Source organism: Panulirus ornatus, chromosome 43 (genome assembly GCF_036320965.1).
Source record: "Panulirus ornatus isolate Po-2019 chromosome 43, ASM3632096v1, whole genome shotgun sequence".
Classification (NCBI taxonomy): domain Eukaryota; kingdom Metazoa; phylum Arthropoda; class Malacostraca; order Decapoda; family Palinuridae; genus Panulirus; species Panulirus ornatus.
Window position 1 is genome coordinate 3680442 of NC_092266.1, and position 10000 is coordinate 3690441.

A 10000-nucleotide genomic window follows, 5' to 3' on the forward strand; every position below is an offset into this window, starting at 1 on the left:
CTGTGGTTGTAAGGCATTGTCTTGGTCACCATAAAGCAGATAACTACCCTGAACTAGTGGAGAACCTGCCATCTTCTTTCCCTCAACTTGGCTGTAAAATGAACATCAAAGTGCATTACCTCCACACCCACTTGGCCAGACAACCTAAGTGAGGAACTGGCTCAACCATTCCACCAAGATTTATGAACAATGGAAGAAAGATCCCGGAGACACTGGGATACCCATACCTGGGACACTGGGATACCCATACCTGGGACACTGGGATACCCATACCTGGGACACTGGGATACCCATACCTGGCACACTGGGACACCCATACCTGGGACACTGGGATACCCATACCTGGGACACTGGGATACCCATACCTGGGACACTGGGATACCCATACCTGGGACACTGGGATACCCATACCTGGGACACTGGGATACCCATACCTGGGACACTGGGACACCCATACCTGGGACACTGGGATACCCATACCTGGGACACTGGGATACCCATACCTGGGACACTGGGATACCCATACCTGGGACACTGGGATACCCATACCTGGGACACTGGAATACCTATACCTGGGACACTGGGATACCCATACCTGGGACACTGGGGTACCCATACCTGGGACACTGGGATACCCATACCTGGGACACTGGGATACCCATACCTGGGACACTGGGATACCCATACCTGGGACACTGGGATGATGGTGGATGACTGCTGGATCATTGCAGGTGATTGTGGTGGGTCAGGTGAGCACAAACGTGACATGTGTGAGGACATGATGAACCATAATGATATATAACTTTCTAGGTTGGGCTCACCGTCACCACCATTATCTGATTGTGTGGATGTCATCATTTAATCCTAAATAAACAAATGCTACTTGTAGGAAGCCATTTCTCTTGATGCAACAATAATGATGGTAGAGGATGGTTGTATGTTGTATGTGACACAGCAATTATATCATCATATCTCGATCACCAGAGATGAGAGAGAACAACGGAGGAGGAGGAGGAGGCCATATTTAGAATCAGCCACCAAACCTGACCTGATCAACACAAGACTACCACCACATCATGACGTCACTAAGTGTCATGTGGTGTTGACGTCATCACTGATGACATCATGATAATGATGACGTCACCAAGTGTCATGTGGTGGTGTTGACGTCATCACTGATGACATCATGATGATGACGTCAGCAAGTGTCATGTGGTGGGGTATGCAGGTGTTGACGTCATCAGTGATGACATGATGATGATGATGGTGACGTCAGCAAGTGTGATGTGTTGACGTCATCATCAGTGATGACATGAGCAAGTCTGGATTCAGGACATATGTTCAGTGGGGTTCACGTCAGGGAGGGGATGTGGTGGGCAACATTCCCCAGTGAGGCTCAAACCACACCCTAACAGCCCGACCGACCGACAGCTGTGGATGGGGCAGTTGTCGTGCACGACCGAGGTCAAATGGCTCCGGCTCAGGGTAGAGCATTGTGGCCCAACCTGACCTGCTGCTGTACGGGGCGTCAGTAGAGAACGTTTTCTCATCACAGAAAACGACCATATATATATATATATATATATATATATATATATATATATATATATATATATATATATATATATATATATATATATATATATATATATAAGACGCACACTACCATCAATTTTTCATTAGGTATTTGTTATTATCATTTTACTGTGAGTTACATAGAGTTAGATGCATGTTGCCATGGGCTCACTGTTCCCACGGGCTACTGTTAATCAGGATGTTTGAACACGTAAGAGCTGATCTGTTATTTGAACACGTTGTTGAATGGGTGATGACGGACTCCAATATAACCCCTGCCAGTGTGACCTGAGGGGACACACTGGCCAGCATCGTCACACTGTTCACTAGAGTGTGTCGTAGTGTGTCATAAGACTTTAGCCCAGAGTACTACAGATGGACGTACACGTTTTGTTGTAATAAATCTACAAAGGCCGCCTGATCTTCATTGAGTACCACAGACGAAGAAGACCTGATTTCCTTCCTATCAACTCAACCTTACATGTTTGAAAGAATAGTTGCTCCTACAATGTTATATGGTTGCGAGGCGTTGGCTATGAATAGGGTTGTGCGGAAGTGGGTGGATGTGTTAGAAATGAAATGTTTGAGGACAATATGTGGCGTGATGTGGTTTGATCTATTAGATAGTGAAAGGGTAAGAGATGTGTGGTAATAAAAAGAGTGTGGTTGAGAGAGCAGAAGAGGGTGTTTTGAAATGGTTTGATCACATGGAGAGAATGAGTGAGGAAAGATTAACAAAGAGGATATATGTGTCAGAGGTGGAAGGAACGAGGAGAAGTGGGAGACCAAACTGGAGGTGGAAGGATGGAGTGAAAAAAATTTTTAAGCGATCAGGGCCTGAACATACAGGAGGGTGAAAGGCGTGCAACGAATAAAGTGAATTGGAACAATATAGTATACCGGGGTCAATGGAATGAACCAGCGCATTGAAGCGTCTCGGGTAAACCATGGAATGTTCTGTGGGACCTGGATGTGGTAAGGGAGCTGTGGGTTCGGTGCATTACACATGACAGCTAGAGACTGAGTGTGAACGAATGTGGCCTTTGTAGTCTTTGTAGTCTTTTCCTAGCGCTACCTCGTGCGCGCCGGGGAAGGGTGGGTGGCGTGGGGTTTGGGGGGGGGTGCCATTTCATGTGTGGCTGGGTGGAGACGGGAATGGATGAAGGGTAAGGAATGTATGTACATGTGTATATTTGTATATGTCTGTGTATGTATATATATGCATACGTTGAAATGTATAGGTATGTATATGTGCGCATGTGGGCGGTTATGTATATACATGTGTAAGTGGATGGGTTGGGCTTTTCTTTCGACCGTTTCCTTGCGCTGCCTCACCAACGCGGGAGACAGCGACAAAGCATAATGGCAATACCGACATATTGGAGGAACCGGATTTTGGACTATTGCTATAATCGATCAAGGAATGAATGCAATATGCTACAAACGAAACTAGACTGTAAGTAGGACCATCTTATCAAAAACAGCGACTGGACTAAGAACACAAACCCATCTTTGTGATAAACCTGTCTAATAAACAACTAGATAAAGATTCCTTGTCGTGCCTTAGGCTATGGATTAAGTTTTGTGTGCTCTAACAGGGAAGCCAGCTGTGTTGATGTCTCGAAGTCTTTTTGCAATTTAGAGAAATATAGTAATTTAACTAATGATGAAATTATTATCTGTAAGGGTTTACTGTATGCCAGTTTGTCAAATCCATTGGAACCTAATTGCCCTGAAAGATTTATAAGAGCTATTAACACCTAAAAAAAGACAAAAATATACATATTACTGAAGCGGATAAGGCTAACACTGTTGTGATTTTAGACAAAAGTAAATATTTATCTAAAGATCATGATCTTATAAATGATGACACAACGTATTCTAAACTCAGTAAGAATCCCCTAAAAGCAGTTAATTCCCATTTCAATAAAGAAATGAAGTTGTTGTTGAAAGGTAATAGTTCTCTTATCTAAAGTTGGTCATCTTTGTCCCCCTAATTGCCATGTATGTATGGACTTATGAAAACACATAAACAAAATTTTCCAGCAAGACCTATAGTGAGTTCAGTAGGCTCCATCACATATAAACTGTCAAAATGATTAGTTTTTTTATTGAGCCCTTTAGTGGGTAAGATATCAAATTCTAATATCATGAAAAATGTAGATTTAGTCAAAAAGCTTAACAATATCAATGTTAATTTTGATTTCAAACTAGTTAGCTTTGATGTTTCCTCACTTTTCACAAAAGTTTCAGTTGATGACCTTTGAGAATATTTGTTTGATATATATGTATGGGAAGAGAGCACGGCATAATGTAACAATAAACTTGAAGATGAATGAAAGCGCTGTGGTGGTTAGTAGCGTTGCTGACTATGGACCACACATGGGCCCGTCCAACCCAGGTCTTTGTCCTCCCCTCGTGGCTGGTCGATAAATGGATGCCTGGCGTAGCTTGACGTTTACATGATAACATAGAGAGGTTATGGTACAGCCAGTCATATGATTAGGGCTTTCAGTTTCCCGTGCCGTCTCAGCTACCATGAGAAAGATAACGGGGAAATAAAAGATCAGATAAGCGGGGCCAATGAGAGCAGGTCTATCAAAGATGGCGACCTTTCGCCCGTAAGGAAGGAGAAGAGTCGTGTCGGCAGCTATCCCCATCCCTCGTCTATCCCACACCTTCCCATTGGTATCGGGGATGTCGTCTCTCTACCCCACCATGGGTTGTGTGGGCTGGGGGCATAACGGCCACGTACAACATACAACCTTCACCATCAGACACCACAAGTTGTAGAGTCGCTTCTCATGTGACGCTGAGGGACGACAAGTGGTCGTGTCGGTCGCTCTACCTCTGCCGTCGTTTCACCGTCGGCTTACTGGAACTAGTTATAAAATTGTCGATTATAATGTAAAGATCAATATATATGAGGGAAGTGTTGAACCTCCCTCACCAGACACAACAACTGTTTGGATCTGGCGGGGGGAGGGACTTGCCTGTGACGTCACGATGCCCCGCCTCCAGCCTGGCGCAGGTGTGTGTGTGTGTGTGTGTGTGTGTGTGTGTGTGTGTAATACCTTTATGATTACTATGTGTGTCGTACGAGGAGAGAGTTCTGGTGTTGCCTCATTTCTTAACCTTTTGAATGTTCTTGTTTTCATGTGGAAGGTTCCGGTCACGGACACAAAGCCCACATCAAGGCCGGGCCTTAGTTGAAATACATAGAGAATAATGAAAGGGAAAAATAAAAGAGAAGGGAAAGTATTTACGTATTTTGGAGGAAGTGAAGGACCTCTCTCACTCTTGAAACGTATGCACACACACACACACACACACACACACACACACACAGGTAAGCCAGGGAACATAAAGATAAGGTGGAATTCAGTGGGATATTCATGCAATGTGATAAATCCAGGTAAGAGAGGGAGAGAAGTTGTGTATACAGTCACATACACACACATGAGAGGCCACATGAGGCAAGATAATGTGTCAGCAGGGCAGAGATGGCAGGAGTGTTGGCTGGCTGGCTGGCACGTGTGGCGCTCTGATGATCATACCAGACCTGTGGCCCTCCTTCCTGACACCTCTTCACAAGGAAGAAGAGGACCCTGACCCAGCACCCACTTCTAAAGGCACAGCAGAGTGGAGTCTGGCAGGGATGGGTGGGTTCACACGTCGTATTGACTGCCTTGGTAGACAGATTAAGATGTGGAAGCGCCAGATGGTCAGCATCATAGCTACCGTCACAGCTATACAGCGCCAACTGCAGCAGGTGGCTACCTCTGGTGGCAGGGCCTCCTCTGCCTCAAGAGGTAGGTGCCCAACCAGGCCTCAACTCCTGACGAGGGAGCTGGAGAGTCCCACCAGCCTGGCAAGATCCTGAGTGACTATGAGATCCTGGAGTGGGTGTAGCACCTCAATATACAGGGAAGGCAGCCACTGTGAAACAGGTAAAAGATTCCTTAGAGAATAACACGGTTGATATGGTAATGAAGTCCCTGTTGTGCTACGTTCTTGATAACGTGAAGGAAGGGATCCAACTTCTGCACAAGCTCTCTGGGCACATTCAACAGTACGGACTGTGATTACCGCAGAATACACATGGCAAAAGTGTATTTATTTAGTAGATTTCTATTGAAATACAAGGGATATCGTATCTATGTTAATCATTTCATACGATAATGAAAAAGTTCCATAACTTTTCTGGAACACAGGATACAGAAATGTATCTAAAGTGAAACCGATAGTACTAACATATCTAACATAAAGATTTCTATTTTGCAGATAACATAAATATTTTACATGTAGAAATCAGTAATATCTTCAACAATATAAACAATCTGGCATCGAATCTTGCAGACTTTTCATCGAAGTTTTACACATTAAAGAAAATATTACGTAGAGAAAATATTTAGTGGAATTTATTATCATCATCACAAGTTGCCAGACGACGCCTGACCTGCCTCAACCCGACACATATTACCATAATAAATCATCTAATTCTTTGTTAATATAGTTGTCACCAAATGTGAATATAACTGCCTTCGTGTTTTGCCTTTAGATAATTATAATGTTCGATAACGAGTAAGTAGATCCGTTCTGGAAAATAATCCCGTGTCTCCAACTAGCGGTGCCGTCAACCGTGTCATGAATTATTCTTTATAGAAAATTGATATTATTTAAAGGTAAAGAATTTAAAAAAATATAAGAAAACACTTTATGTCTGAGTTTATATTCATTATTCTATTAAAAGTGTAAGGCAATGATATTCATATTAGATTAAAACTACATAAACCAAGACTTGGTGATCTCTTATGGCAATGTGTGATGGAGGGTTAGTAAACCAAGACTTGGTGATCTATTATGGCAATGTGTGATGGAGGGTTAGTAAACCAAGACTTGGTGATCTATTATGGCAATGTGTGATGGAGGGTTAGTAAACCAAGACTTGGTGATCTATTATGGCAATGTGTGATGGAGGGTTAGTAAACCAAGACTTGGTGATCTATTATGGCAATGTGTGATGGAGGGTTAGTAAACCAAGACTTGGTGATCTATTATGGCAATGTGTGATGGAGGGTTAGTGTGGGGGATCAGCTGGCCTCAGGCTCAGGCCTGGTCATCCTGGCTTCAATATGGTCAGTTAGCAGGAAGCGTCGTCGGTCACAGTAATATTACCTAAGTGATAGATATATGATAATGTGGGTTTGCATGTGTTTCCCATGGTCCTTTGTGACCAAGTTGGTGTTCCTATGTGAAGTGAACTGTGGGGTGGTATTTTGTGTGTGAAATACTGGCAAAAATACTTAAGTACGTATATGTTCACTTATAATCATGATAATCTTACACTTTACATCCCAAAGAAGTTAGAGGAAATATATTTGTAATTTAAATCTCTAAGAATATTCATTTAGGAGCTAATTCTTATATACCAGAGTGCCTCTGATATTAGATGTATCGGCTGCCAGTAAATTTCTTAACTTTTGTATGGCGTAATCTAAGAATACCCAATACTGCCATAAAGTGTCCGTCATTTTGAATTAGTAACTTGTAATTACTTGAGATTTAATTAAATTATTCGTGATACATTGCGTTGTTTTGTTATAGATATAACTAGAGTTTTTCCAGTTTGGTTCTCACAAAATTTGATTATATTATATTATATATATATATATATACATAAAATAAAGTGTATATGAACGCGCACCTTCATAGAACATACAAAGCTCCAACAGCCAGGATCGAACCTGGGACCCCGAACAGAACACATAGCCAGCTGATAGCGTTTTACCGAACCTGACTGTGCAACGCGGAGTTATATGAATACGAATAAAGTGTATATGAACGCGCACTTTCATAGAATATACAAAGCTCCAACAGCCAGGATCGAACCTGGGACCCCTTGTGCAAGAGGCAGGCATGCTAACCGCTAGGCTAAGGGACTGTATAATAGTTGTTCTGTTCGGAAACAATCGATAGACCCCGTTGCTCACCATTGTGAGACGAAGGGTATTCGAGTACTTAGTATTTCGAATAGTTGTTTCCTATTATACAGTCCCTTAGCCTAGCGGTTAGCATGCCTGCCTCTTGCACAAGGGGTCCCAGGTTCGATCCTGGCTGTTGGAGCTTTGTATGATATATATATATATATATATATATATATTCTTATCCCTGGGATTAGGGGAGAAAGAATACTTCCCACGCATTTCTCACGTGTCGCAGAAGGCGACTAAAGGGGACGGGAGCGGGGGGCTGGAAACCCTTCCCTCCTTGTATTCTAACTTTCTAAAAGGGGAAACAGAAGAAGGAGTCACGCGGGGAGTGCTCAGCCTCCTCGAAGGCACAGATTGGGGTGTCTAAATGTGTGTGGATGTAACCAAGATGAGAAAATAGGGGAGATACAAGAACGAGATAGATGACGTAGAACAGTCAAGTGATATACAAAAAAGAGATGTTGCTAAGACGCCATTGTCTGCTTGCTTGTTTTTTATTTCCTTGCCTGTTTGCTTGCCTGCGTTTTTGTCACTTTTTTTCATGTTTACCTGCCTTTTTGCTTGATTGCCTGCCTCCCTGTTTTTTCATTGCCTGCTTGCCTGCGTTTGCCTACCTGATTGCTTGCCTTCCTGCCTTTTTTCTGCGTGCCTGCCTGCCTGCCCATTTGTCTACCTTCCTTTTGCCTGCTTGCCTGCTGTGTCACTTGTCTGCCAGCTTTTTAAGTTGCCTGCCTGCCTTTCGCGGTAATACAAATGTCTGTGGGCTTTCCAGTGTACGTTTCACTAACATGGAAAGTGTAGGGGTTTGGGAGCCTGCAGTTTTACGTGACAAAAGGAGATATTTACCTAAATTTGATAAGCAGGAAGACTACAGACGTACCAACCCATACTTTAGTAGTACAATAGAATGTGTGTATCACTAGAGGCTCTCAAACCCACTTTAAACACAAGAAAAGTTTGTGTACTTGGCAAGCAACCCACAATAGCAGGAAAATGTCCATAAATTCATAGGTCCTCAATTCTGAGAAGTAGTTCTTGTCTTCTCATTCACTCTTGATACAATGCTTATTTTCCCCATAGGTCTGCTCCTGCGGGCATTAGAAAAGGGAGCCGTGTAGTCAGGTTGGCTCCCACACTTAGGGTGGCCAATGTCTTTGATCTGAAGCATGAACGGGCGTGACCATTACCACCATATATTGGACGGGGTCACTACGTTCAACGCACCAAGCGAATCTCTCACATTTATGATCATTTTCACTTGTCTTTTATCCTCATGTTCTGTCATTAGAATCTGTTGTGATTGTTATGATAAGTACTGTGGACACGATATCTGCAAGAGATTTGATAATAAGATGAAAATAGTCTCGGAGGCGTAAGAGAAAGATATATTTAGGATACCTTTCTTGGTTCTACTTTCCGTTTTCTTATGATATAAGGTTAAACAGAATGTTTACATAAGTAACAAGGAACGAATGAGGTTCTTGAAGAAAGGGAAGAGCCAGTTAAAAAGACTTCTGCACGCACCTGGTTGCGAAGTTCATAAATGTTTTGACTTTTTTTTGTGGTGGTGGTTGGGGGTGTTGGTGATGGTGGTGGTGTTGGTGATGGTGGTGGTGGTGATGTTGGTGATGGTGGTGGTGATGTTGGTGATGGTGGTGGTGATGGTGATGGTGGTGATGGTGGTGGTGTTGGTGATGGTGGTGGTGTTGGTGGTTGTGGTGGTGGAGTTGCCCCGGTGCATATGCACCAATAATCACCCATCTCTCTCCATCCTCTTTCAGTTTTACCCACATCAATCTAGAGTTTACTTTCTTACACTCTGTCGCATACTCCCACCACTCCTGTTTCAGGAGTAGTGCTACTCCTTCCCTTTCTCTTGTCCTCTTACTACCCCCTGACTTTACTCCCAATACATTCCCAAACCACTCTTCCCCTTTACCCTTGAGCTTCGTTTCACTCAGAGCCAAAACATGCAGGTTCTTTTCCTCAAACATACTACCTATCTCTCCTTTTTTCTCAACTTGTTTACATCCACACACATTTAGACATCTCAGTCTGAGCCTTCGAGAAGGATGAGCACTTCCCGCGTGACTCCTTCTTCTGTTTCCCATTTTAGAAAGTTAAGATACAAGGAAGGGAGGGTTTCCAGCCACTCTCTCCCGTCTCCTTTAGTCGCCTTCTGCGACACGCGAGGAGTGCGTGGGAAGAATTCTTTCTCCCCTATCCCCAGGGATATATATATATATATATATATATATATATATATATATATATATATATATATATATATATATATATATATATATATATATATATATATATATATATATATATATATATATATATATATATATATATATATATATATATAATATATATATATATATATATATATATATATATATATATATATATATATATATATATATATA